Source organism: Podarcis erhardii (assembly GCF_964252035.2).
Source record: "Podarcis erhardii genome assembly, chromosome: 14".
NCBI lineage: Eukaryota > Metazoa > Chordata > Lepidosauria > Squamata > Lacertidae > Podarcis > Podarcis erhardii.
Window position 1 is genome coordinate 4437565 of NC_138503.1, and position 26323 is coordinate 4463887.

The 26323-nt window shown below is 44.3% G+C and overlaps 1 protein-coding gene across 4 annotated transcripts in view; it reads right to left on the reverse strand.

Moving 5' to 3' along the window:
* Nucleotides 1–26323, reverse strand: part of RORA (RAR related orphan receptor A) — a 374069-nt gene that overhangs the window by 63971 nt on the left and 283775 nt on the right. The gene's annotated exons all lie outside the window — the stretch shown is intronic.

Consider the following 26323-nt stretch of genomic DNA (forward strand, 5'->3'; position numbering starts at 1 on the left):
CAGATTGTACCTGGCACCTTTTGCCCTATAGCAGGGGTGGCCAGTTCTCAAGAGACTGTGATCTACTTTCAGAATTAAAAACTGGCAGTGATCTCCCCCCTTTTTGGGGGTTCAGCTCAAAGTTGCTGAGGTTTTTTTAGGGAGGCTGAAAGCCCCGTTTTTTGGGGGGGCGGGTTAAAAAATGCTTTGGGGGGGAAGTTCCATGGAGGGGTTAAAAGGAAGGGGGAAAGGGGGAAAGTCACAAAAAATACCGTTATGGATCAAAACAGCAGCACAGAGAAATCTCCATCTTCCCTTCCAGAGATCATACAACAATGGGGGGTGGGGCAAGGGGGCGGGGCAGGAGTCAGTTTTAGCGATGCTAAGGAAAGGGAGCCAAAGATCGACCATGATCTACCAAAACCTTGTGGGGATCTACCAGTAGATCGCGATCGACCTGTTGGACATCCCTGCCCTATATCAACAGGGTCCAGAAGAGGCAGCATCTTCTAAATCCCAAGCATCTCCAGTGGCCCAGTAAGAATTTGCATTTTACATCTTCAAAAGAACTAATATTTTTTTTTAAAAAAAAATGGTATTAACTGAGGCTCGCAATAACACTTTTAAACCTGTAATTATTTATACTCTGCAGATTTGGAAAGTCTATAATTACTTCTTAAGTTCTTGCCAATGTCTAGCCTATTTCATAATTGCCAACACAGGCTCAATTGAAATGAATTAGCCACAGTGTTAAAATCTGTTCTGCATTAGCTTCTGTTGGAACAAAAGTACGCATCTCCAAGATGGAAGAGGAGGGAACTCCTCCAGGTTAAGACCCCCTCTAGTGGGATTGTCAGTTTCTCTGGACAATTCTGTCACACTTCAGAAAATAACAACAAGGTTATTTATTTATTTGTATATATTATATATTTCCCTTCATCATACGATCTCAGGGGGGTTCACAGGTTTCAATGCAACCTGATTCAAAATAGCCCACAACTGCTCTGGGTGGTAAAACCAAAGAATAATCAATTCAGGAGTTTCTAATGCTACAAAGACTGCAGAAGGCTAAAGGTTCTCAAACCTCCTAATCACAGAATTGTAGAATTGAAAGGGACTGCGAGGGTCATCTAGTCCAACCCCCTGCAATGTAGGTAATAATTGACAGGTGGCCAGGTGGAGTAAAAGAAAACAAGCTCGCTCCATCTTCCATGCTTGCTAAAGATGCTAAAGATTACCCAATCAGCAGCAGGCTCAGAACTGAAAAGAGGAAGCACTTTGTCATTCAGCAGATAATCAACTTGTGGAACTCCAAATTAGTTGGATTCAGCTCACAGAAAGATAACTGGAAACAATACGATATAGCTAAAATTTAAACAAAAAACAACAAAAATGGTGCCACCACTGAGAAGGTCCTCTCAAGTCCTGCACACACACACCATCTTACAGGTAGCTCAGATGGCAATGACTCAGAGGCCAATTGTAAAGGCCGGTTAAGAATCCTGGCATTTAAATTAAATTTAGCAAAATATCAAACATAACTCTTATTGCACTGGTGATGTAACTAAGGCCCGCCCCCATCTCTTTCCTGTTTCTAATAAGTCTTTAAGCTTAAAAGCATGAAGTATGCACATTCTGTCAAAGTGGAGCACAATATCTGCCCGCTTTAAAATGGTGGAAGGGTAATAAGGGATTTTAAAAAGGGGATAAAATAATGATTTCCTCATTATCAATTGCTTCTGTTTAAGCCACTATAAAAAGAAATGAGTTGGGTGAATGTTGAGAAAGTTTAAGAAGACCCCATTGTTCACAGTGGATAGCTTTGGCCTGTTATATAAGAGGTCAGTGTATGTCACCTGGTTGCAAGCAATTATAGGGTGCCACAGATAATTTGTGGGTTGACACCCATCAGCAGTTGAACAGCTGTTGTCCAACTCTAGTCAAGCTCATGAGATATGACGGGCTAGTCCTTCCAACTATGCAAAAACTAATTGCACCACAGAGACTCCATCCATAGACCTGCCAGGGTTGCCTGGCAAATGGGACAAGGCCATTTAGAGCTGCTTACACACATTGTATGCTAGAGAGGTAACACTTATGCTAACATCCCTACAAAGTCTCCAACCATATGCAATTTAGCCTGGATTAGGACAGGGCTAATTGTTCTCTGCCCTGCTAGGATGATGTAAATTTAATCCAGGCCACAGGTTCCTGAAGTACATAGTGGGCTTTCCCTGGGACCCACAAACAGATGCTACAGAAGGCCCACACTCCAACAGGCCTTTCCCATAATGCATCTTAATCAGCACTGAGGCTTAATGGAGTAACCATCCATCATTTTTTCCGGAGTCTTTTTTTGTCCTAGCTCCCTAAAATACTGCTTCCTCACTTCAGTGATGTTCAAAATGGGTTCTGCTGTAGGAGAGTTTAGACAAACCTCAAAACTGTGACTTTGGCTGAAGTTTGCACTTGGGTTAGACCAGGGGTCTGCAACCTTTAAGACAAAAAGAGCCACTTGGACCCGTTTCCGAAGAAAAAAAACTGGGAGCCGCAAAACTCGTCATTATAAAAATAACTTTTTTGTCACTTTTTAAATTATTTCTTTCTTTGACCCCTCAGAATTACTCCTCATAGAAATAAACGTTAAATTAACAAGTTACCTTTTTGTGTGTGTGTGTGTTCTTCACTCCCCTTCAAAACAGTGACCAGCGTACATGCCCCCTTTCAATGCAGTGACCAGCGTACATGCCCCTTACAATGTAGCGGGCGGGCGGAAAGGTGATGGGACGGTGCCTGACAGGCGGAAAGGTGATGGCACGCACCGCCCCCATGCAACGTCACAGCCAGTACAGCGCCCACCACAGTGGGAAGTGTCGGGACACACAATGCGCCTCCTCCCCTCGCTAGTATCCGCCACGGAGCCGCGGCAAAGGTGTAAAAGAGCCACATGCGGCTCCGGAGCCGCGGGTTGCAGACCCCTGGGTTAGACCAACAGGCAGAGCTCAAAAGAAAGAGCAGGTTTTTTGCACTTCCGTCAGAACTGTAGCACATAACACTGCTCCCAGAAAGAAAACAATAATAATCACCAGCCTCCTGGATTGGACTGCTATTCTCCCCCCACTTTGTGGCCCACCAAATGCTTCTGCAAAGCTTGGAAGCAGAATTACTGGAGAACGAAACAAATAGTCTTGCGGCACCTTAAAAAGCAGTGTTTTTTACAACATAAACTTTTGCATTTACAGTCCGCTTGATCAGATGCACAAGGTGTTATCCCGAGTATATGGCATGGGGTCCTTGGGGTGAGGGGAGGAGAACTGTAAAAAGTGAGGTCAGATGAAAATAAAATGCAGAAAGTACAAGCAGTGATAACTATCTGATTAAATAGTTATCTTTCACACAAAAAACAGTTGTTAACACAGACATCTAGGCACAGGGGAGGGGGGCAATGAACAAATGTTGCGTGATTAAAAAAATACCCATACTTTTGTCTTGATTTAGTCCTCAAGAGATAGCACTATACCTCTTGATGAACTGTATTCCAGCAGCAGGGGTGCCAACTTGAATAAAATATTGGGGAGGCCTAGGTAAACCCCACCCCACATAATCACATGATGTGGTGCATACACCCCATTTGAATGGCAAAGCCCATCAACTTGGGGGAAAGCCCCCTCAAACATTTTACTGGGGAGATCAAAGGGACCTCAGCCCCCAGGAATTGGCTCCTATGTCCAGCGGGTTCAACACGGCAGTCTTCCTTTGAAATTTGTATGTTCCAGTATGACAACTTGGTCAGTGGTTCAATGCCCTGGGAGATAGAAAAGTTCCTCCACTGGGTGTTTGGATACTGCAATTTCTGAGGTCAGATTTGTGTCCAATTATTTTTTTGTATCAACAGTGACCTGCAGAAAGGCATTCTAATAGAGATAAAGTAACAAAGAGAGGCTTCTCGGTTTTCCAGCCAACCAGTATAGTTCTCCTTGTTACATGCAAACATTTCAAGGCAATCATGCTATGAAAAACTTCCCCAGTCAATTAAAGGCCGAAGAGCAAACAGGTGTTTTCCTGATCAGTTGTTAACCCCAGATGGATGGAACCACCTCTCTGCAGCTTGCACCAAACAGCAAGCAAATTTGATACTGTTGGAAGGGAGGAACGGTCCCGTTTGTGTCCCAAACACCTGTGAGGGTTAGCAGGGACCCAATGGCCTTTAGAATCCAGCATCCTTAAAGGGAAGCAGGATAGTGTGCAGAACTATCAATTGCTGGGCTAATTTATCAAGGTGTTATTTATATAATGCAAGATGAATTTGTTTCTATTGAAGACTTAGTACAGGGTTTTCTTTCTTTTTTTTAAAGATAGCTTCAGTTGACATGACAACATTTTCAAAAGCATCACCTCCTGCACAAACACAACATCAGTCAGAATAGGTAATACCAGACATAATGATGGTATTCCAAAGGCATATGAGACAGAAAAAAGCAAACAAATAAGAAAATGGAAAGATTTTGACATGTTATTTAGATGCCTTTGCACGGCTGCAGCTTCTGTGACGCCTGATTTCATTTGGCTAGCAGCAACATTTCCATATTGAACACAGCCTCCTCCAGCAAATATAGTAGCCAAACTCAGAAGGACAATACTGTGCTGGCAAACAGCCATAAAGAGAGAATGAACTTGCCTGCCCTGTATCAAGTATCCTGGTAGGAACATAATCCTTTCTCTGTTCTGCAAATATCTAGGCATGGAGGGCAAATGAGGACATGTCTTACAAGAGGCCAGAGGCTACGCAGCTCTCTCGAAGCCTGGGTGCAAAGAACTCATTGCCTCGATTCTTTGGGTTCAGAAAAAGGTGCTGGGCCAGACCAAATTTACTGTGCTGATGCTCCTTCCTCTTCAAGAGAATTCACGGTGCTTTTTGAGAAAGACATCTGGCACAGAACCTCTAATTTATATCACCACAATCATCAGATGCCTGACACTAGGGAAATGTTAAATGAAACAATTACATTTATAAAACATCTGTTCTGAATCATTAAAAAAAAAAAGAGTTCTCTTTTGAAAAGACAACAACTAATTTTAGATGGTGAAATTATAGGCAAAGATATACTAAGCTTCATAACTTTTATTTCATTACACTTGGAGATTTTGTTTGTTCAAGTCTTCATTCACGAGAAACTGGAGGGATCAAGGTCCAAACCAAGATGTCCACAGCAACAGCTAATGGAAGATGCACGACAAGATGGCCAGGCAGCTCCACAAGATGCCAGGAGGAGGTTTTGAACTGACACTTCAATTTGCTTTTATTCAGGGAATTTCCCACAAATTCTTGTATAAACAGACACAAGAATAAAACAGAAGCAAAAGCTTTAGCAACAATATTTAAAAAAACCACACTAACGAACATCATAATCCTTCAAATGCCTGGGAGAAGGAAATTTTTACCTGACACTAGAAGGATGTTAATAATGATGCCAGGCAGATCTCACTGGGGAGAGTACACCATATGTGGGGAGATGAAAGCCTGAGGGTCTTAGGTAGAGATCAAAGTGTCTGGGTAGGTTCATATCAGGAGGAGCACTCTGAAAGATATTGGGGTACAGGACCAGCACTTGGAACTGGGCTCAGAAATGTACAGTAAGTTAGTACAGCTGTGCCAGGATTGCTGTCCTATGACTGGCTAGCCTCAAGCCTACCAGCAAACCAGGCAACTGCATCCTGCAGTAATCAGATATTGACCTGACCAGAGCCCAGATTCCTGCACCTGGGTTCTCTCCATCCAGACAGGTTCATAGTTGGGTCACCATTCTAATCTAGTGAAAGGATCCCTGAGCCACTGAAGCCACCTTCTTTCTCAAATGACAACAGTGGATCCAGAAGAGACCCCATACTATGAGACTACAGTGGTACCTCGGGTTAATAACTTAATTCGTTCTGGAGGTCTGTTCTTAACCTGAAACTGTTCTTAACTGAGGTACCACTTTAACTAATGGGGCCTCCTGCTGCCACCATGCCGCCAGAGCAGGATCTCTGTTCTCATCCTGAAGCAAAGTTCTTAACCTGAGGTACTATTTCTGGATTAACGGAGTCTGTAGCCTGAAGTGTCTGTAATCTGAAGTGTCTGTAACCCGAGGTACCACTGTACTCCTTTAGAGGAAATGTGGCCCCATCTAGAACAGGCTGCACCCACCCACCCCTAAACAAAACACTGAGATTAGGAGTACATCCTTGAAAACAATCAAGTTTGCATTTCAAGGCCAAACTGCCGTGGAAATTTTGCATTTTGAAGGGCAGTATAGAACTATTTCAAAGGATGGGGGGAATGTGTAGTTAAAGAGGAACATGGAGGGCAGCACCAAAAAGAAAACGCAATAGATTACAGAGAGGAAAGGACCTCAAGAGGCACCAGGAAGCAAAATGAGTGCACCATGTTCCTCAGGAGCAACAGTTCAGAAGAACTAAAGAAAAATAGACAACCAACCTAAATGGCTTTAGACGAGGATTAGAGAAATTCGAGGAGGAGAGGGCTATCAATGGCTCCTGGCCCTGATGGCTCTGCTCTTCCCCCACAGTGGAGGCAGTCGTGCTTCTGAATATCAATTGCTGGAAACCACAGGAGGAAAGAGGGCTCCTGGGTTCAAATCCTGCTTTCTGGTTTCCCACCCGCATCTGGGTGGCCACTGTGAAAAGAGGGTGCTGGACTGGATGGGCCACTGCTCTGATGCAGCAGGTTCCATTCTTATTTTCTTATCCATGAAATTACAGAGTATTTATTATTATTAAATTAAAAACAGGGAAAACAGATTATAGTCAGAGGAGTTGGATATGTTTATGCTGCAGAAGAGACGATAGAGGGGGAATATGATCGCCATCTTCAAATACCTGAAGAGCTGCCACATGGAAGATGAAGCAAGCTTGTTTACTCCGGCTCTGACGGGTAGGACTCAAACCCAGGGCTTCAAATTACAAGAAAGGAGATTCTGACTAAACATCAGGAAGAACTTTCTGACAGTAAGGGCTGTTTGACAGTGGAACGATCTCCCTCAAGAGGTTGTGGACTCTCCTTCCTTGGAGGTTGCTAAGCAGAGGTTGGATGGCCATCAGTCATAGATGCTTGAGCTGAGATTCCTGCATTGCAGGAGGTGGACTAGATGACCCTTGGGCTCCTTTCCAACTCTAAAATCCTATGATTCTATGAAAAGTGTGAGCCCTGAAAACACATTATCTCGGCTGTCAAAGGTCAGGGTAAAGAGGTGTGACTTTAGCATTCACTGAAAGCTGTACAAAGAAGGTGCCAGGTGCGCCTCTGTGGGGAGGGAATTTCACAATTTAGGGGCTGCCTCAGAGAAGGCCCTGCCCCACTCTCCACAAGTTAACTGAGGGAGGTGGAACTACTGAAACATCCCCCCTCACCAACCCTCGCTGATCTTAATATCTGGGAACGTCTGCGTGGATGTACAGATTTGCAGGGTGCTGCAGGCAGAGGGGAAGATCCAAATTCAGCACCAAGTTGCCTTCTGTTGCCAATATACATGATTGCAGTTCCCTTCTTCTGCAGAATTCACTCTGCTTCTACTAGCCAAGACAAAGATAGAAGATGCAATGCACTTAAAGTGCACCCTGGCCACTGGAAACCTACCCTAACCCTAACGCTTCCTTCTGACTCCTGAAATCACATCAGTCATCACCCATACATTTTTTTCCAAGCATTGAAGCATTAAATACTATATTGGCATTTTGGCCTTCCCCAATCAGCTTGGAGAAAGCTGATTCAATAGGCCACATTACCTGCACCCCTCAGCCCAAAGCCATGACATATACATAGGGTTGAAAAATGTTCAGGGTTTGTTTGTTTGTTTTTGCACATACTCAGAGAGCGGGCAAGCACATCAATTAACCAGGTGAAACTTCCCCCATCATTTGTGTCCATGCCCAGAAGCGTTGCCTGCTTCACTTCTGTGTGCTGGGCTGTGGAAAAGTGTTGCTATGCATAAAATAAATATTTTAAATATATGTAGAAGATTGACCTAGCAACTTCCAATTCTGCTCATTATCAAATGATTTGGCGATCTCTGAACAGAGCAGAATTTTGACCGACCATCTGCCAGAAGCTATCTTATTTCTAAAAAAGTGCTTTGGATCTCAAATTATTTATTTGGACCATAATATTTTGCAGACATTTGAAAGAGCTTATTCATCACAAAAAGGGAAATCATTCTCAAGACTTGGCTGCTATTGTGCCAGATATACACATCAACACTTTCTTCCCCTTAAATAATTCTTCCCCTTAAATAATTTGCAGCCAAGACAATTATTAGAAGTAGTCCTTCTATATGCCAGTAGAAGTGGTTTGATCACTTTCTTCAAGGGAAAAAAACCAGAAAGTTGGTTATGGAGAACAGAAGACTGTCTGGAAACAGTTTATGGTCTCCAGGTCAGCTACAGATGTCACTACATTTTACTTACACTAAGCTGCCAACTTTTAGTGGGGAAATGTTGGGTCCCAACTGCAGAGGTGGCTTTCCTGTACCACAGACAGTGGGTCTGGGATCCCATTAAGGATCCATAATGGACGGCAGGCGGACTCCACCCACAATCAACTGCAAAATTGTCCTGCACAAGCCCTATTGGTGTGGAAGGACACAGTGCAAGAAAACAGCATTGGGCATTGCAACCTAGGCCAAAGACAAAATTAAGCTGTGTTCTGTGCAGTGTTCAAAACTCCCATCATTCTAGGTGCATTTTGTGACAGGGAATTTCATTAGTGTGAGCAGTTTCTAAGCTTTGAGCGCAGTACTGGGCCTAAGATTTCAGATTAGAACTGCAGAGTGGAAGAAAAGGAAGAACTTTTTCTGCCTCCCCACTTACAGCTACTGTCTGAAGACTGGAGAAGAGACCCTCTTATAATATTAGGGGGGTGGGCAGGGGAAGGACTGACTATTTGAAAAATGAACATAATACTTTAGTTGCAGTTCATTCATTTTTAGCTTTGTTATAAAAAAGTGCACCTAGACATTCCGTTGTTGTGCCCATAACCTCGGTTTATGGTGCCATTTAGTTCCTAGCTTTCATATTAGTTTCTAACACTGGTTCTGTGGTTCTGCACACCATATATATTTGTATACCTTATTTCATGCTTTTAAATTCCTGTCATAAAGCATGGCAGGTCCAGAGGATTTTGCAGGGATTATAGATAGATAAGATGATGATGATGGTTGTTGTTGTTGTTGTTGTTGTTTTTCCCCCAGCCACTCTGGGTGGCTTACAGCATGTATAAAAACACAGTAAAACATCAAATATTAAAAACTTCCCAATACAGGGCTGTCTTCAGACATCTTCTAAAAGTTGTGTAGTTCTTTATTTCCTTGACATCTGCAGGGAGGGTGTTACACAGGGTGGGTGCCACTACTGAGAAGGCCTGCCCCTTTCAATGCAACAAGCTGAATACAACCCAAGCCCTGTATCTTAGTTTGTCAGATGCTTGCTTAACCTCTCCCTCCACCCACCTTTTGTATAGTCCCAGGAAGGCAGCAAGGGGTTTACTCAGCCCCTTGTGGGCCACTCTACTTGGATGATGGGCTGTGTGTGTCGCACCTCCTTTTCCAATATGAACCTGCCTGCTAATTAGAATCATAGAATCATAGAATCATAGAGTTGGAAGAGACCACAAGGGCCATCAAGTCCAACCCCCTGCCAAGTAGGAAACACCATCAGAGCACTCCTGACATATGGTTGTCAAGCCTCTGCTTAAAGACCTCCAAAGAAGGAGACTCCACCACACTCCTTGGCAGCAAATTCCACTGTCAAACAGCTCTTACTGTCAGGAAGTTCTTCCTAATGTTTAGGTGGAATCTTCTTTCTTGTAGTTTGGAACCATTGCTCCGTGTCCGCTTCTCTGGAGCAGCAGAAAACAACCTTTCTCCCTCCTCTATGTGACATCCTTTTATATATTTGAACATGGCTATCATATCACCCCTTAACCTCCTATTCTCCAGGCTAAACATGCCCGGCTTCCTTAGCCGTTCTTCATAAGGCATCGTTTCCAGGCCTTTGACCATTTTGGTTGCCCTCCTCTGGACACGTTCCAGTTTGTCAGTGTCCTTCTTGAACTGTGGTGCCCAGAACTGGACACAGTACTCCAGGTGAGGTCTGACCAGAGCAGAATACAGTGGCACTATTACTTCCCTTGATCTAGATGCTATACTCCTATTGATGCAGCCCAGAATTGCATTGGCTTTTTTAGCTGTCGCGTCACACTGTTGGCTCATGTCAAGTTTGTGGTCAACCAAGACTCCTAGATCCTTTTCACATGTACTGCTCTCAAGCCAGGTGTCACCCATCTTGTATTTGTGCCTCTCATTTTTTTTGCCCAAGTGCAATACTTAACATTTCTCCCTATTAAAATTCATCTTGTTTGTTTTGGCCCAGTTCTCTAATCTGGTGTAATTGGTGTGGCAGGTTGGGGCGGGGGAGGGGGGACAGCGCTTCTGCACCTTTAATAGAAAAGAGAATTTCAGATTGCTGTACCAGTAAAAAGTGCAGGTAAGATTATCTTCAGAAGCCCTCCCCACACGAACCCCACCATCAAATGTCAAGTGGGTGGTAGCCAAGAAAGGGCCTTTTCTCTGGTGGCACCCAAATTCTGGGCCTCTCCCTCAAGCCTAGTTTGGCTGGTCATTTTAATTGCCATCTTTTAACCACAGGGCAGATGGCCCTGTTGCCATAGGCTTCTAGTGGCATTCAGGGGCATTTATAGCTAGTTTTAGCTGCTGCTGGCCAAGGAATGAGGCAGTAAAACTTCCATTCATTTCAAGAAAGCCTTCGAGGGAGCAACTCCCAAGCCATGCTGTAATGAATGGAGAACACACAGCGGTAACACTTGGCAAAGCACCACCCTAAGAAAAAGGATTGGTTACATCAACCTTAAAATTAAAACAAAATTGTTCTGCATTGAGATGACGTCTCAAAAAATAGAAGAGCAGGTTTCCCCCCAAAAAACGCCTTAAGTCTTGGCCTGCTTGCTAGAACGGAATTTGGTTGAGATGGGAAGCTTTAATTTTTTTACTAATCAAGTGAATTCAATTTGCATGCTAAACAGAAGGGACTTTGGAAAGGGGATTTGAAGAATCCAGTGCTATCCTTTCCAAGAGTTTGTCTTTCCAAGATTTAAGTCAACAGAGTTGCCAGATTCTTGCCAGGGAGATGGAGTAAACAATTTTGCTAAAACTTTTGTTTTCCCCATCAGTGTATCTTAAAAAGGAAAGGCTTGACCCAAATCCCAAAGCACCTTAGCTAGCATGACACAAAATAGATCTTCAAAAGGGGAAACATTGTTCTTGCAAATGAAGCAGCGACTACCATTCACTCGTTTCAAATCCTTAAGAAATTAGCATAATTGATGCACTGAATTATTGGGGAAAAAACTTGCGGGACACTTGTACTCTTTTGATGACTCTGGGCACCCTCCCGCTTCCTATCAGCATCCCTTTTCTTCTTGGCTGCCCTCACCACCCTCAGCCTCCTTTGCCTTCACTGGCCTTGGTGACCTGCTTTGTTTGCAAGCGTCCATGAGGTCATCACATAAAATGTAATATGGCACCCACCCAAATGATGTGACTTGCGGTGACCTGATGGAACAGCAGCGAGGGAAAATGGGAGAGGGAACAAAAGGACAATGATGGCAACCAAGAAAAAGGTCATAGAGAAGCCACATAGCCAAAGTGGCAGCGAGCACTGAAATAATCCTTGTATGTTTACGGGTATGTTTGCAAGAACTGTAAGAGGAGGAAGAGATGAAAATCTCAACACTCATGAAAACAGTCGCAAAGCTAGACAAATTGTTTCAACTCAGCTCCAGTTTCAATCTTTTTGAAAATCTGGGAATGGAAGGAACTAGGAAGCAATGGATCAAATACTTCAGAACATAAATACTACCCTTGTGAATATCAGGTGGGTCTGGATGCAGAAGAAAAGCTCCCCCTACCCAGGCCCAGGGAGCACGTGGGGGCCTTGTGGAACAACAACTGCTTTGCTTCAAAGGGCAGCGAGCAACATGCTTGGCAAACCAGAATTCTTAGGTGGGCCAGGAACCTGGCAGTAGGCCCTCCCCCTGTTGCATGCTCCCTTTCCCCATGAATCATGCCTGACAACAGTTTCAAGATATCACCCCACAGTGGAAATTAGCACATCAGTGTCTGCACAAAAGACACTTCACACAACTCCACTGTCCACCACGGAGTGTGCTGATGCAACCACCACCACATGAAGCTGCACGTGAGACTCAACTCTGGAAGGCATAAACATGCAATCAGCATCTGCCCACAAGGCCAGGCAGCTCCGTGCTCTTGAGCTTTGCTTAGTAGATGGGTGGCACAATAGCCCCGCCCATGGCATGTGTTCCTCCACCTGGGTCTCAAGTACAAGGCGGTTACAGAAAGTCACTGTTGCATAAATCCCCAAAACCACTGCAGCACCGTGGCTAAGAGGCTGGGCTGGGATTCAGAAACCATCTCACTTTTGACACTTTGGCCAACCCACACCCTCTCAGCCGTGGTCCAAACAAGACCTGATGTTAAATGTGCCTTCATACTTTAAAAAGTAAAGAAAGAAAGAAATGGCATCTGCTGGCATGTGTGCGTGTGATACTTAGCTGGATTGCAGCCAGTGGGGAGTGCAATCACTTGTTGCAATTTTGATGGAAGCCACTCCTCCAACACTGTGATTTGCACTGAGAAGACAACTCCCATTACTGTCAGTCCCTCATCTGAGGGGGAAGACTTGCCCATGGCTCAGGTGTGTGAGCAGGAAGTTTGCTGACAGGTACGGAACTGAGGAGGCCTGTGCAACTTGGTGGGATGCCAAGCTGGGTGCAGCCCCCAGCAGCTGGGTCGTGGTTTTGCTACCTTCCTGGGAAACAACAATACATAAATGGGAGCAGGGTTGATCTTAAGCTGCTGGCAGGTTTCATTCACAAGTTGCAGAGGCTGGTTCTTTAAAGTTCAGACACTTGTCTATTAATTTAAATATCAGAACAGGAAATCTATATTTTTCTCTCTCTTTCCACACCCACACCATGCATTAGGAAGATTGAGTCAGCAAAAAAAAGAAACACAGATGCCTGAGTTTCCATTCTGCAAAAAAAAGGCAGCCAGCCAGTGTGGGCTTTGGTAGTGTAGGAGCCAGACATATTTGGGCTGAGTCTCGCATAATATTGGATGGAACAGTAACTAAGAAAGCATGCAAACAGCAGCTTTGGGGGGAAAGGCCTCAGGGATTTTTGTGCATGCATTTTTATTTTTTTTACAAAACTTCCACATGGACATTCAGCAGCCGTCTGAGATCTCCAGAGAGATTTTTAGCATTTTTTAAAAAAATTCTCTAACCCGTAATTGGGCCAACAAACCAAGTCTAACGTGTAGACTTATTCTGGGATAGCCTCCTCGCCAGCTGCACCAATGGCAGACAACTGGGGCTGCATCTGGCAAAGGGCATTTGGAATCTGTCAAGTCTGAATTGTTTCACCCAAGAAGCCCTGAAAGTCAGACAAATTTACCCCGCTCTTCATACCACTGGCTGGAGGAGAGAACTTCAAGCCAGGATGCTAAGATGATCTCCCATGTGGTCCTGGAAATCAGGTGGCCCCAGATGACATTCCATGCTACAGCTGCCAATATCTACTGGATTCCCTCCATATGATCAACTTGTTGGTGCTGGACTAATTCTCCGGGGCTCCTGGCTGCTGCCTCCCAGCCCCAGCTAACCTAGGGACTCTCCAGCAGTTGTGGCAGAGCTGGCTCTCACAGTCATGTTTACTACTGCTACTACTACTACAAAATTGATATCCCACCTTTCCTCCAACATGGTTCTCCTCACTTCATTTTATTCTCAGAACAATGCTGCGAGGGAGGTTGGGCTGAGTGCAAGTGACTGGCCCAAAGTCACCTAGTGAACTTCACAGCTGAGTGGGATTCAAACCCTGGTGGTCTCCCAGGTCCTCGTCTGGCACTCCTAACCAGTGAATCAAACTGCCGTTATTCCCCTATATGCCACCTTTTGCAGCATGCCACACCCAAGGCAGCTCACAATACAACATCCAATATCAACAGCAACAAAACTAAGAACGGCACTGGCGACATTATAATTAAGGATTTAAACCACGGCCCCCCAGAAGCACATCAAAGCCACTATAAAAAAAACCAAAAAAGCCCAAAGCCACTATAAAATATAGCATCAGGATCAGGGCTCTCCTTTATTGGGCGAAATCTGTTAGAAAAAGGTACTGAATTTTTTTTAAAAAATGTAGCACTGTAGCCACGCACACCTCTGTGGGGAGAGAATTCCACAATCTGAGGGCCACTGCAGAGAAGGCTCCATGTTTCATTAGTGAATGTATTCCTGGTGGATGTCATTCTTCGAAGGATGGGCCCCTTCCACACATGTAATCCTCGCCCTTCATGCCACAGCAACAGCTGTGCCGGATTCAAGGTCTCCGCTCTCTTGCCTCTTGAACTGGGAGTTCCTGTCCAAACATGCTACAGGTGGAAAGGCCAAGCAGGGGACCTTTGTGCCAGCACTTGAGAGAATGTTGGGAAATGTAAGCAAATTCCCAACAGAGCTTCACTTCTTAAAGAAAGGATGCTGGAGCAGAAACCTACCTGGCCTGGAAGTCACTGACCCTCCATCAGAGGTGAGCAGGTTATGAATACACAACAAGAGAGTATTGCTCTGGACATGAATGATTCCACAGATGTTTCAGCTCCAGAGTGAAGCCCCAGCTAAAACTTAAGCCCCTGGACACCAAGGTAACTTAGGACAGGGAAATAAGGACAGCCAGACTCTGAAAGCTGCAGAGCCAAGGCAGGAGGATGTAGTTTAGAGACTTTACGAAGGGTACCAAAAATGACTCAATTTCTCTCTCTCTCTGTGCTCAGGTTTGTTGTTGGCTTTCACACAAAGCCTCGAGAATAGCTTCAGAATCCCTTTCTTTAAATGCGTCTTTCCCTTTTGTCATAAGCTGAGAAAAAGGGGCCCATTTTCCAACTTTTTTTTTTAAAGGTTTCTGTTCTCACCCGCAGAGACCCAGCTGGTGAAACTCTGCTGCCTCCCTCCACAATTCTTTGTCCTGTGCTGATGCTTTGATGTATTTGCCTGCCACAAAGTGTGCTTTGCTCTCTTTGATGTCAAACTTCATGTGGCTTGATTACTACTAGCAAAATGACAATGCAGCCAGTCTTCCAAGTCCCCTCCTGTCTAATACAGCAGATGCTTTGCAGACCCCAGCTGTGTCCATGCAGATTTGCTTAAGAGCACTCTGTTGTGACAGCCAAGCAGACATGCACTTTAGAAGGGGGCCCAAATGGCTCTGAGGGCCAGTTTACACCATCCCCAAACTCAAGCAGCAAAGCTAGTCGTGGGCTATGCACCTAAAGCTGTGTATGTTTGAATGACTCTTTCTTGAATAGGGAACTCTGTGCAGATAGAAAAGTACTGTATTAGGAAGAAAGTTCAGCCTACGTGTCTCCCTTAGTATGCCACTTTTCTATGTGCATGGAGTGCCCCCACCCTGGCCTTTAAGGGAAGTATGCAAACAAGCAACAGCCACTAGCAGGTTCAAGTGGTAAAATCAAGGAAAAGCTTAGATACTTCTTTTATTGGATTTACATTGGATTTAAAGAAGAGAAGGATTTCAAGGCAGCTTTCAATGAAACACATTCCAAATAACAAGCAAAAAAAAAAAAAAAAGATCTACAGGAACAGCATCAAGAAGGAGCAAACCAGGTGTAAGAATTAGCTCCCCCACAAAAACTGCAAAAGAGAAGTTTTAATAGACAGGCACCTGGGACCTAAGGAGGGACACATCCAAGGGCAGAGTCCATGAAGGACATTCCACACAGCTCCACAGTAAAGACCCAGACCCTATCCTCAGGGAGACCAGTCGGAATATGATGGAACCTGAAGTCAACCCTTCGCAGGTGGCCTTTGGAGAAATTCACTTCATCCGCCTTGATTATATAAACTAGTCCCAAGTGCAATAACTTTCAGCCATAAAACAAAAGCAACACAGGCATAAAATTTGGGTACAAAAGTGATGAGTTTCCAAGCAATCTTCACTCCTTGTTTGCTGCTGCAGCTCTGGTGCTTACACAGTGTGGGTCAGCTGACTGAAGCTATATCCTGAAATGACTAAAATAAAAATAGTTGGCAGGATCAATGTCCAGGATGAGGAGAGAGGAGAGCTGGAATTCCCACTGACTGCTCCACTGCTAAGCTCCACTTAAGCAGCATGACTTGCAGTCAAGTCCTAAAATGATTCAGATAGACATTTCTGAATGTAAAAGGAAGATGTACTTTTCATTCAGATTTTCCAAGTACTGGCTTTCATGAAGCTTCTAACACAAACACTCACACTTTTTCCAAAGTAAACAATCTGGTAGGGGTGTTTGCGTGCATGTCTGCATGCACAGGTGGCTGCTTTCAAAAACTCAGGGAAAATAATACAGAAGGTTTTTTTTCCAAATAGAAAATGAGCTTACAGATTTGCAGAGCAGCAAAAGGCAATTGTTGCACACAACAAAGTACAGGGACAACTTGCTGTTTCGCTACTGATCTTTGCAAGCTGCTCTGGGAGTCTTTTCAGCCTAAGAGCATGGTAAAAAATGTTTTAAATAAATAAACATAAAACTTATTTTTGGACAATAAACACCAGGTAACAGACCCCATAAATACATACTAAACATAGGAAAGGTTACAGAAGTTCCCAGTCCAGTGGCAACACAGAGCAGAAACAACTCAAGCAGCTGTTTGTTCCCTTCCATACCGCAGCATAAATTGAATTTATACTGGGCTAACCTTAGCTGGGCCAGCCTTCCCTGAACTGTCCTGTGGTTTTGGACAACAGCTCTCATCAGCCTCACCTTAGAACAGGACTGGAGGGCACCAGGTTGCAGAAGACTGTACTAGAGTGAGACAAGGGAGTCCTGCTCTGCTAAGAGATGATTTTGCCTGGCTAGAATGCAGACCTCCGTCTGGACCATGTGGTTTGCAGTTGCCTGGAGCTTCAAGATATTCCTGGAGATGGAAAATCAAGAATTGGGCCACCTTCGGGACATCTCTGTTCAGAAGAACATCTAAGCATCTTCCAGCCTGGTGGGAAGACTGATCAGCGGGAAGCCGCCTGCTCAAAACAGAGGTCTGCCTCGCTTGATATGCTCAGTACTATAAAATCCCCATGTCCTGTGCATTTTCAGTCACACTACCTGCCTTACCTGCAGGAAGAAGACCTGCATAGGCACAGGACGGGAAGGGTGGTGGTGCAAGGCAGTTCTGATCACTACAGTACTGAGAAGCCTTTATGCACCGGCCCTGTTCAGGTATATGATTCAGCTATGCTTTGTTTTCATAGCTATGTTCACATAGACTAAAGGCAAACACTGGCCACAAATCACAACACAAATCCATGGTTTCTGGGTTTCACAAAGCATGGCTTCCATTAACCATTATTAAGTGTACATTTGCATCCATAAGCCATGGCCAAGAAAACTGCCCCATCTTGCCAGCCTCTACTGGCATGGGAATGAGTTGGTCTCCATGTTGCAAACTGGTGCACACCTTCCAGGGGCAGGGCTTAGATTGGCAAGTTAAGCCTCGCATGTAGGGGCTCTTAGTTAAGGTTAAAGTCACACACCATGGGCAGGCACTCCAAAGCATTAGAAGAGAAAGTGTGAACTCAAAAGTCTTGGTTTCCATTTCGTAAGGCTCAGACTGAGAACAACGAAAGACTTTTGAGAATCAAGAATCTTTCATCGACCACAACAGGCCTGAGAGGCGAGAAGAGCTTCAAGGCGGCGGCAGAGGAGGTCTCTGAGACAGCTGCAGAACCATTTGCACAACACATTCCTCAGCTATAAATCTTCAAGCAAAAAGGCACATCCTGAAAGGAGAGAGTGGGCTGCTCACTTGATCATTTTGAGTTATCAGCTGCAATTGCTAATTGTAGTTGGGAGATAAATACCGTACCAAAAAGGTGAATGCTTTAAAGTTATGCTCTGACTGCCAAAGTAGAGCAAAAGGAGGAAATGAAGAGAACCTTTTAAATCATCCAGATTGGCAGATTTTATCATAATTTAGCCAACCATTTCTAGAAGTCTCTTGGACAATTATAGCTGGGCACAAAAAAATAATGTGCGTTTCTCTCCAGGCTCTGCCAGGAAAGGAACAGTCAGAATCCAATTTTTCTTTTTTTACCAGAAAGATAATGCTATATTTACCATATATTGTTCTAACAAATTGTTGATACGGAGACTGGGAAAGGTGGGGTTGAATGAGGCTTTGAAGAGTTGGCAGGGAGGGACTCCTGAAGGTGCCATGCCTTAGTGTGACCCAGACTGGTCTTGACAGTGAAGTACCACAAGGATGCAGCTGATCTGAACCTCCCACTCCCTTTCTCCACTCAGAACTGGATTTATAGTTTGAACAAGGAATTGCAGTGTACACAGCTATGTGCCCCAAATCATGCCATCTCAAGACCTGTCCTTTCAAGATGTCACCTCTCTGGCCACTGCTTGAGTGCCAAGACCCTGGTGCAAATCAAAAGGCGGCCTGCAAGTTACACAAGGGGCACTCTCCATTTCCCCTGCTCTCTTGCGTACATCCTGAATTTGTGGACCTCCAATGAAGCTGAATGTTGGAAACTGCAGGACAGATAAAAGAAAGGACTTCTTCACAGAGCACACAGTTAAACAGGACACAGTGATGACTACCAACTTGGATGGCTTTAAAAGATGGCTAGACAACTTCATGAAGGATAAGGCTATCAATGGCTATTAGCCACAAAGACTGTGTTTGGCCTCCACAGTTGGAGGCAGTAAAGCCTCTAAATACCAGTTGCTGGAAGTGACAAGAGAGGAGAGGGCTCTTGTGCGCTGCCTGTGGGCTTCTCCCAGGCATCTGGTTTGCCACTGTGAGAACAGGATGCTGGACTAGATGGGCATTGGTCTGATCCAGCAAGCACGTCTTACGTTCTAAATATTTCTTAATGGAAAAATAGCACACAGTCCATTGACTCGTATCCTGATCCTACACCCAGGAGCAAGGATGAAACTGTGCCCTGTTGGTTCAGTGTTCCTTGCAGGGCTGTCTCCCAGATTGACTGTTTGATTTGTCCAGTGGGTGGGGTTATCCTCAGTAGCAGAAAAGTATGACGCCTTGGAAGGTGCAGGACAGAACGTGCACAGCGTCAAAGAACATTCCTTACATCTCCCATTTCACGAGGTAATCCCACCTGCTTCCCAAAAAACCACAAGAACAGCCTGGGTGCTGCCATTACCTAACATGCCTCTGAACTGCAGGTATTTCCAGACAGGTGTGTTCATTAATGTGCCATGAAAAACAACATACACACACCCCTCAGCCAAGGGCCTGATCCTGCCACATTACGCACACTCAAGAGTTTTCATTGACGTCAGTCAAACCTCTGTGGGTGGAGTGCCTACACCAACGTGTTTTGGGGATATTTTCCCCCTCTCTCAGTGTTGCACAAGTTAAAACAGGCTTAACATTTTCAAGTCATGAAACTGCCGAGCACAGCAGTGAACTCACACAGCAGAACATGCTCTCTTTTGCTGCGAGTTCTTCACAGGCAACGGATCAGTGTCCAGAGACATGGAGATCACTCAAGAGCTGAAACTCCTTGGAGATCACCAAGGGCTGGGTCAGAATGAGGGGTAGATCAGACCACTGGGAAGACCTCTGGCACAAAACCCCTACTGAAATGTGATCTTCCACTTCTTATCAGCCACACTTTTTCATATTGGTGAATTTGGTAAACTGTGGTTGATATTAACCAATGCTTTGTTTGAAACATGACCACTTCAATCCATGCATTATGAAGGTGGCTTGCTTCAACACAGTTCAGATTAGCCACGGTTTATAGTTCAGATGTAACACTAAACTGTGGTGAATCCAAAATGGATTTGAAAGCCCACCAGCAGATTCCTTTGTGGTTCCACATGCATAGCTAGAACTGCCAATACAACACTGGCATAGTCTTATACAGTTTCACATTTCACTGCAAGGGAACTTACGGCACAGGAGTTCCCAGGGGTCTGTGCCCCACATCAGGGTGCATTTGCACTGAGTTTTGGTCCAAGGCACAGAATCATGAAGTCAGATTGGGCCTTGATCCCCTGCTCAATGCAGGAAATCCAGAGACAGACAGCGTCTGATACGTGACTTTCTAGCCTCTGCCTGAAGGTGTTGAAGGCATCAAAATCACTGGCTCTGTCTTGCCAAAAGGTTCTCAGACAGAAAGCTGTTGTGATGCTCACCAATTTAAATAGCTTTAAAAGAAAATTGGGCAAATTCATGAGGATAAGGCTAGTACTGGCTACTAGCTATGATGCCTGTTTGCTACCTCCAGGATCGGGGAAATGCAGCTCTTAATACCAGTTGCTGGATAGGGGAGGGCTACATCTCTCATGTCCTGTTTGCTAACTCCTTGTGGGCATTTATTGGGGGTATTGGGTTGTTTTGTTTTAATTATGTATTTTGTGTTTTTATATTGTGATTTTATGTTGAAACTACCCTGAGACCTGTGAGTATAGGGTGGTATACAAATTTAATAAATAATAATAACAATAAAAATAGGAAGCTCTGGACTAGACTACATAGATCTGTAGTTTGACCCAGCTTGGCTCTTCTTACACTTGTAACCTCTGAGAAGCTGAACTCCAGAGGCCTCATGAAAAGGGGCCTCTCGCTCTCCAGGCCTCAGCGAAAGCCTGCATTCGCCCCATAGGACGCACACACATTTCCCCTTCATTTCTGGAGGGGGAAAAGTGCATCCTATAGGGCGAAAAATACGGCAAATCTTTGATAGCACAGCTGGGAAAAGAATTCCTCAGTGAGACTCCAGGCCTTCTGGACTAGATGGACCAATGATCTAACAAAGCACAAGGCAGCTTCAGCTATACATGTGGAATTGCACAGGGATCTGATGGCAGGTTTTCTTCTCTTTGGGTTCTGGGAGGGTCTACTCACAAGCCATGAGGACTCTGGCCATTTCCAGGTTTGAATCGATTGATTGATTTATTTATTTCCTGGTGCCGTGCATATACATAGTTGCGCATGAGTAGAACACGAGTAAGTCGGGGGATGCTTGTATGCTTACGATTGCTGCCACAGATCTCTGAGGAGGAGAAGATGGAAACGAAAAAGATTTTATGCTATTATCACAGGATGGATAACTGCATGGGTATCCCTGCAATTTTGGTACCCAAAACACTAACAGGCCCCCAACCAAAAGTAAAACAACAACAACAACACAACCCTCTTTGACTAATCCTCTGAAATCAGTACAGATATGTGCTGAATGAAATAAAACTACAAGGAACCTGGATAGCAGAGCAGCCTGTTGTTACTTTTGGGCACACCTCCATGACAACATCTTGTCTTGCTGCTCAGTGACACCACCACTCAGTATTTGCATAAGCATTATGTCATAGTGCTTCATATACATTGTCTCCAGGTGGCCTTAGGTAAGCCTCTCTCTGGCCAATCCTCTGCAGTTAAGGATTATTAGTGTAGCTTGAAGGACTTAGAACCTGCTAAAGGGCTATGCAAACATTTTATATTATTGCTATCATCACCAGGGTCTGTTATTAGTATTAGTATTAGTATTAGTATTAGTATTAGTATTATTTGTGTACCGCCCTTCATCTGTAGATCTTGGGGTGGTTATATTATTAACAACACCTAGTTTCACATAATCCTCACATGATCTCTGACTGAATAATTATAAAACCTCAACAGGTCTTCAGGGGAATTTGACTGAGGAGAGCTGGTTGCCCAGGAGTGCTTCCTCAGAAGTTTTCCTGGAAATTGGCCGCGATCACCTCGAGTCTAGCATCTGAGCAGGCCCTGAACCCATCAATGGGCCCTTTTATTGCTGCCACTATTCCCCACATAAGAACATAAAAGAAGAGGTTGCTGGATCAGGCCAATGGCCCATCTGTTCCAGCACCCTGTTCTGATGGTGGCTGACCAGATGCCCCCATGGGAAGCCCATAAGCAGGATTTGACCACAAGCGCATTCCCTCCTTCTGTGACTTCCTGCCACTGGTATTCTGAATGTCAGAGCCATCCTAGCTACTAGCCATCGATAGATAGCCTTTGTCTCTGTGAATTTATCTAATCCTCTTTTAAAGCCATCCAAGCTGGTGGCCACACTGCCTCCTGGGGGAGCAAGTTCCACATGCATGAAGAAGGACTTCCTTCCCTTGTACACAATGGTCCTGTTCGTGCTTTATGAAGCAAGAAAAAGGTATCTGACATAAGGCTATCAGCTCACAAACCATCTTTGGTTAGGAAGCTCATTTGTTTGAAGGAAGAGAGTTAACGGGTTTCTGCCTCCCTATTATTTTAAGACACAGAAATTTGTATATTTCACTTTTGTTCTCCTTCATCTTCAGAGCAGTCATAAATAATTACATCTCCTCAAAACTCCAATGACGGCACCAAGAATAAATAAAACATCATAACCACCTAAACATATTTCTGCATCTCCCGCCGATGTATTTCAGTTTACCATTTTTAAAGTGGCTTTCCCCATTGCTTCTGGTCTGATTCTGTTGGAGCAAACCACAGAGAATCCATTCTTTCCTGGCAGCCAGAGGTCAGTGCAACACAAGAGGTATGGGGTTTTAGGAAGAGCAGGAAAGGTGGGGGGGGGATCATAATTTTCACAAACCTATTTGCCAGGGAGACCTAAGAAGGCAAAAAGCAAATGTAGCCAAGCTTCACTCTAGCATACATTTCAACTACAGCATTTGAAATGAAATGAAATGAAATGAAATGAAATGAAATGAAATGCCAGATAGTAAAAGTGTCACAAGTCAAAACTGAAGATAACTCAACACTGACATTCACAGTAATTGCAAGAGATCAGTTGTCTCCGATCATGGCATGGCAGGCGGAAAGATCTGCACCTAAATGCACTTAGCGAGCCCAGGCAAAAGTAGCGTATCAAAGACTACATCCCGCAAAAAGCTTTTGCAGGGACCTTGACAAGTCATGCCACTGGCGCCAGCATCTTTCTCCTCACCCCATCCATAGGCACTCCATTAAAACCCAGTCCTCTCTCATTGTTTCCATTTTATCAAGCAAGCCTGGCCCAATATATTTCCCATGCATTAATACAGGAGCTGGCGGAGGTGAACAAGCCAATTGAAACATAGGGGATACATGCACAAGTGATGCCCTAGTGCAGAGGTTTTCATGGCTCCCTTGACCAACTGCATTCTTTCTGCGGCACCCCTGTGGGTCTCAGGAGCCCAGTTATGTCACCCCTTGCCTGCCAAGCTGGCAGCCTCTCACCCTTTTTCAAACACCTTCCCTTGTGGAGTATTCCCTCAGCCTCCTCTCGAGAGTCCTCCAGGTAGCTGCAGCAGCCACCCCTGGTCTCTGAGACGCCTCCTGGCAATCAGCACTCCCTGGCCAGCCCCAGAGCCACCATTAACCTGGGGAACTTGTAGCCAGGGCTGCTGCAGCAAACAGCTGTGGAAGACTTTGGGAGGCAGGGATGCAAGAGGGCATCAGAGGGAGGGAAGGAAGGAAAGTGTGACAGAGGCCAGCGTTGCCCACGGCATCCTGGACCAGCATTCAAGGCACTCCAGAGTGCCCTGGCACACTGGTTGAAAATCACTGCCCTAGTGCATTTCCCATTCATTTCATTCCCATTCAAAGTTACTTCCCATCGGGTCATGGATCATTGCTCAGACTTACGTTACTCTCTTTCTGTCTCCCTAAAGGGCACCCCAAATCTGCAACCTCACTGTGGCAGGGTGCACGGTGGGCTCAGCTTTGCACTCCATGTTGCTTAAATAGCTCAAAGCTCAGAGGTTTCTGCAAGATTCCATTACTGAGCCACCCTGGCTGCACTAAGGCTGCAGTCCTAAATGCAGCTTCCGAGGAAGTCATTCCCTACTAATTCAGTAGGGTCTGATTCCAAGTCTGCCTGCTTGGGATTGGGACGTATTTTAGGAAGTGTTTCCAGTTATAAATAAATAAATAAATAAAATAGGTTAGCACAAGAAGCTTCAAGCCAACGTATGTTAAGTGACGTAATAACCAGGACTTAATACCAGGAGATCTTTAAAAAAACATTATTGACCTTAATTTATAAATTAGAATTGTGTAAGAGCTTGTCTAATGACAAATCCTAGGCATGTTGTGTTTAGTGGGGCTTGCTACCACATGGACTTGCCTAGGAGTAAGTCCTACTGAACTCAATAGGTTTTACACCCAGGTAGACATGCAGAAGTTTGGGCTGCACTGCTAAAAAGAGACTATCAATTTGTTTTGTAATTTCTTGTTGCATTTGCTCTGGGATACAAGCAGGATACACATTGAGATACACTTCTTAAACTTATGAAACAAAATAAGACTTAAAATAACTACTCTGTGCCATATTTATACTGGTTTGCATCTTGATTCCACCCTTTCCAGGAAACCAGATCCAAGGTTCTAATAATGTCTGCAGTGCCTCTCTTTCGGCTGATCAAACTTCTCCTACACCCAAAGACAAAAAATGTATAGGCCAAACTAGACTTTAATGGAATGTTAACAGTGTTCATTTAGTACTTTGCTTCATAAAAAAGCAACAAATATACCAATCTGTTTTCAGAAGAATCATCATGAAAAAACACACCACAGCCCCATCATTAAGTGCCCTAGTCAGAAAGAGAAATCCAGACTGTGTATTATTTTCAGAGAAACAACACCATGAAAATTGTGTTACTTGATAATAAGGTATTTGGTGTTTCTACAGAATTCACTATTAAGATGGTCACATTATTTCAATTTAGTTATTTTTTAACTATGCGAAATTGCAAAATCACTTTGTTATACTGCATAAGAGCTAATTGAAAACATTCCACAAAAAGTTTTGCATTTCTTTCTCACACAGACAAAAATGCAAGCCTTCCGCTGGTTTTCTTGAAACCAAGGCAACTGAGGACAGACACTGACTGGGATTTAAAAAACCTCTGATTTTCCATGATCCAATCAAGGAAGGTCAATCCAGTTCTTCCTTTTAGCTCCTCTTTTAAAAATGGATATGATTCTAAAAACCGACTATTTTTGCCTGTGCTGGCTTTTCATAGCAGAATTCCAGAGACTTTGTAGAAGTCCTGCCAAATGGGATAAATCACATTTTAGAGACCAGACATGAGTAACACAGCCTGATCCATGTCCCCCGTGCAACTTTAGTCAATGTTACGCTTAACCTGTGCTACAGAGGAGGGGCTGAAAGTAATCTCTTCCCATTTAAGTTTGTGGGGAGAGCATAAATTGCCTTCTTGCCTTTGAATAACAAGAGATCCTGCAGAGCCACAAAGGCTGACCTTTGACAGATGTCTTGGCTGAGCTGAATTCAGAACAATAAAATATAATAAGTGTAAAGACTCTCTCACACTGGAAACAAAATCAACACAGCAATTGACAACAACTGATAAGCTTTATAGCTGGGGAAGGGACACTGTGGAGAACACGGGGTTAGTGCGGATTATGCCTGACTATTACCAAACAGCACAGAAGACGGCATTTTGGATTAATGGTCTTTTTGACCGGCATGCAAAGGGTTTTGCTCACAGCTGTCGGTCACAATTCTCCTTAGCCTAACATCTCCTTTCCCCAACTTAAGGTAGTTGTCCTCAAACACTTTTGTTCAGACCCAGTTCAGTTTCCTGCTATCATTTTCAGGCGACAAAGAGTTCCTTGCAACCCCAAAGCTTACCCACTTTCTGCAACATCCGCTGGTCCACTGAGGGCTGTAGTCCTATGCCCTGTTTCCTGGGAATAAGCCCCACTGAAAACAGTGAGATTTATATCCAGGTAAACATGCACAGGATTGCTGCACCGCAAAATGGATCATCTGGCCAGTTCTGGGTCCTATCAGTCATTTTCAAATCCAAACCCAACCTCATTGTGAGAAAGTAAAATATGAGGGAAATGGAAGGTAACCGCAAACATGTAGGGCTGAGAGGAGAACTTGTTACTCTGCAGTTGGGCACATGCCTCTGGTGTCCCTCTCCATCACCGCCCCACAGAAATAATATGTGCTTCAAAGTTTCCCCTCAATTCAATATTCTGTCTGTTCTGGGCGAGGAGAATGTTTTTGAAGCTATGCATTCCCCTCAATATTTAACAATAGGCAATGATCACATCTAAAAGAACAAACACGTTTTAAAGACTTCAAACTTTGTAGGATAAATAAGTTACAGGTCCTTCTACCTTATCCTGCAGAGTCTATGTCTGGAAAGTTGGGGGGGGCATGTGGCATGTAAAGTCCAGC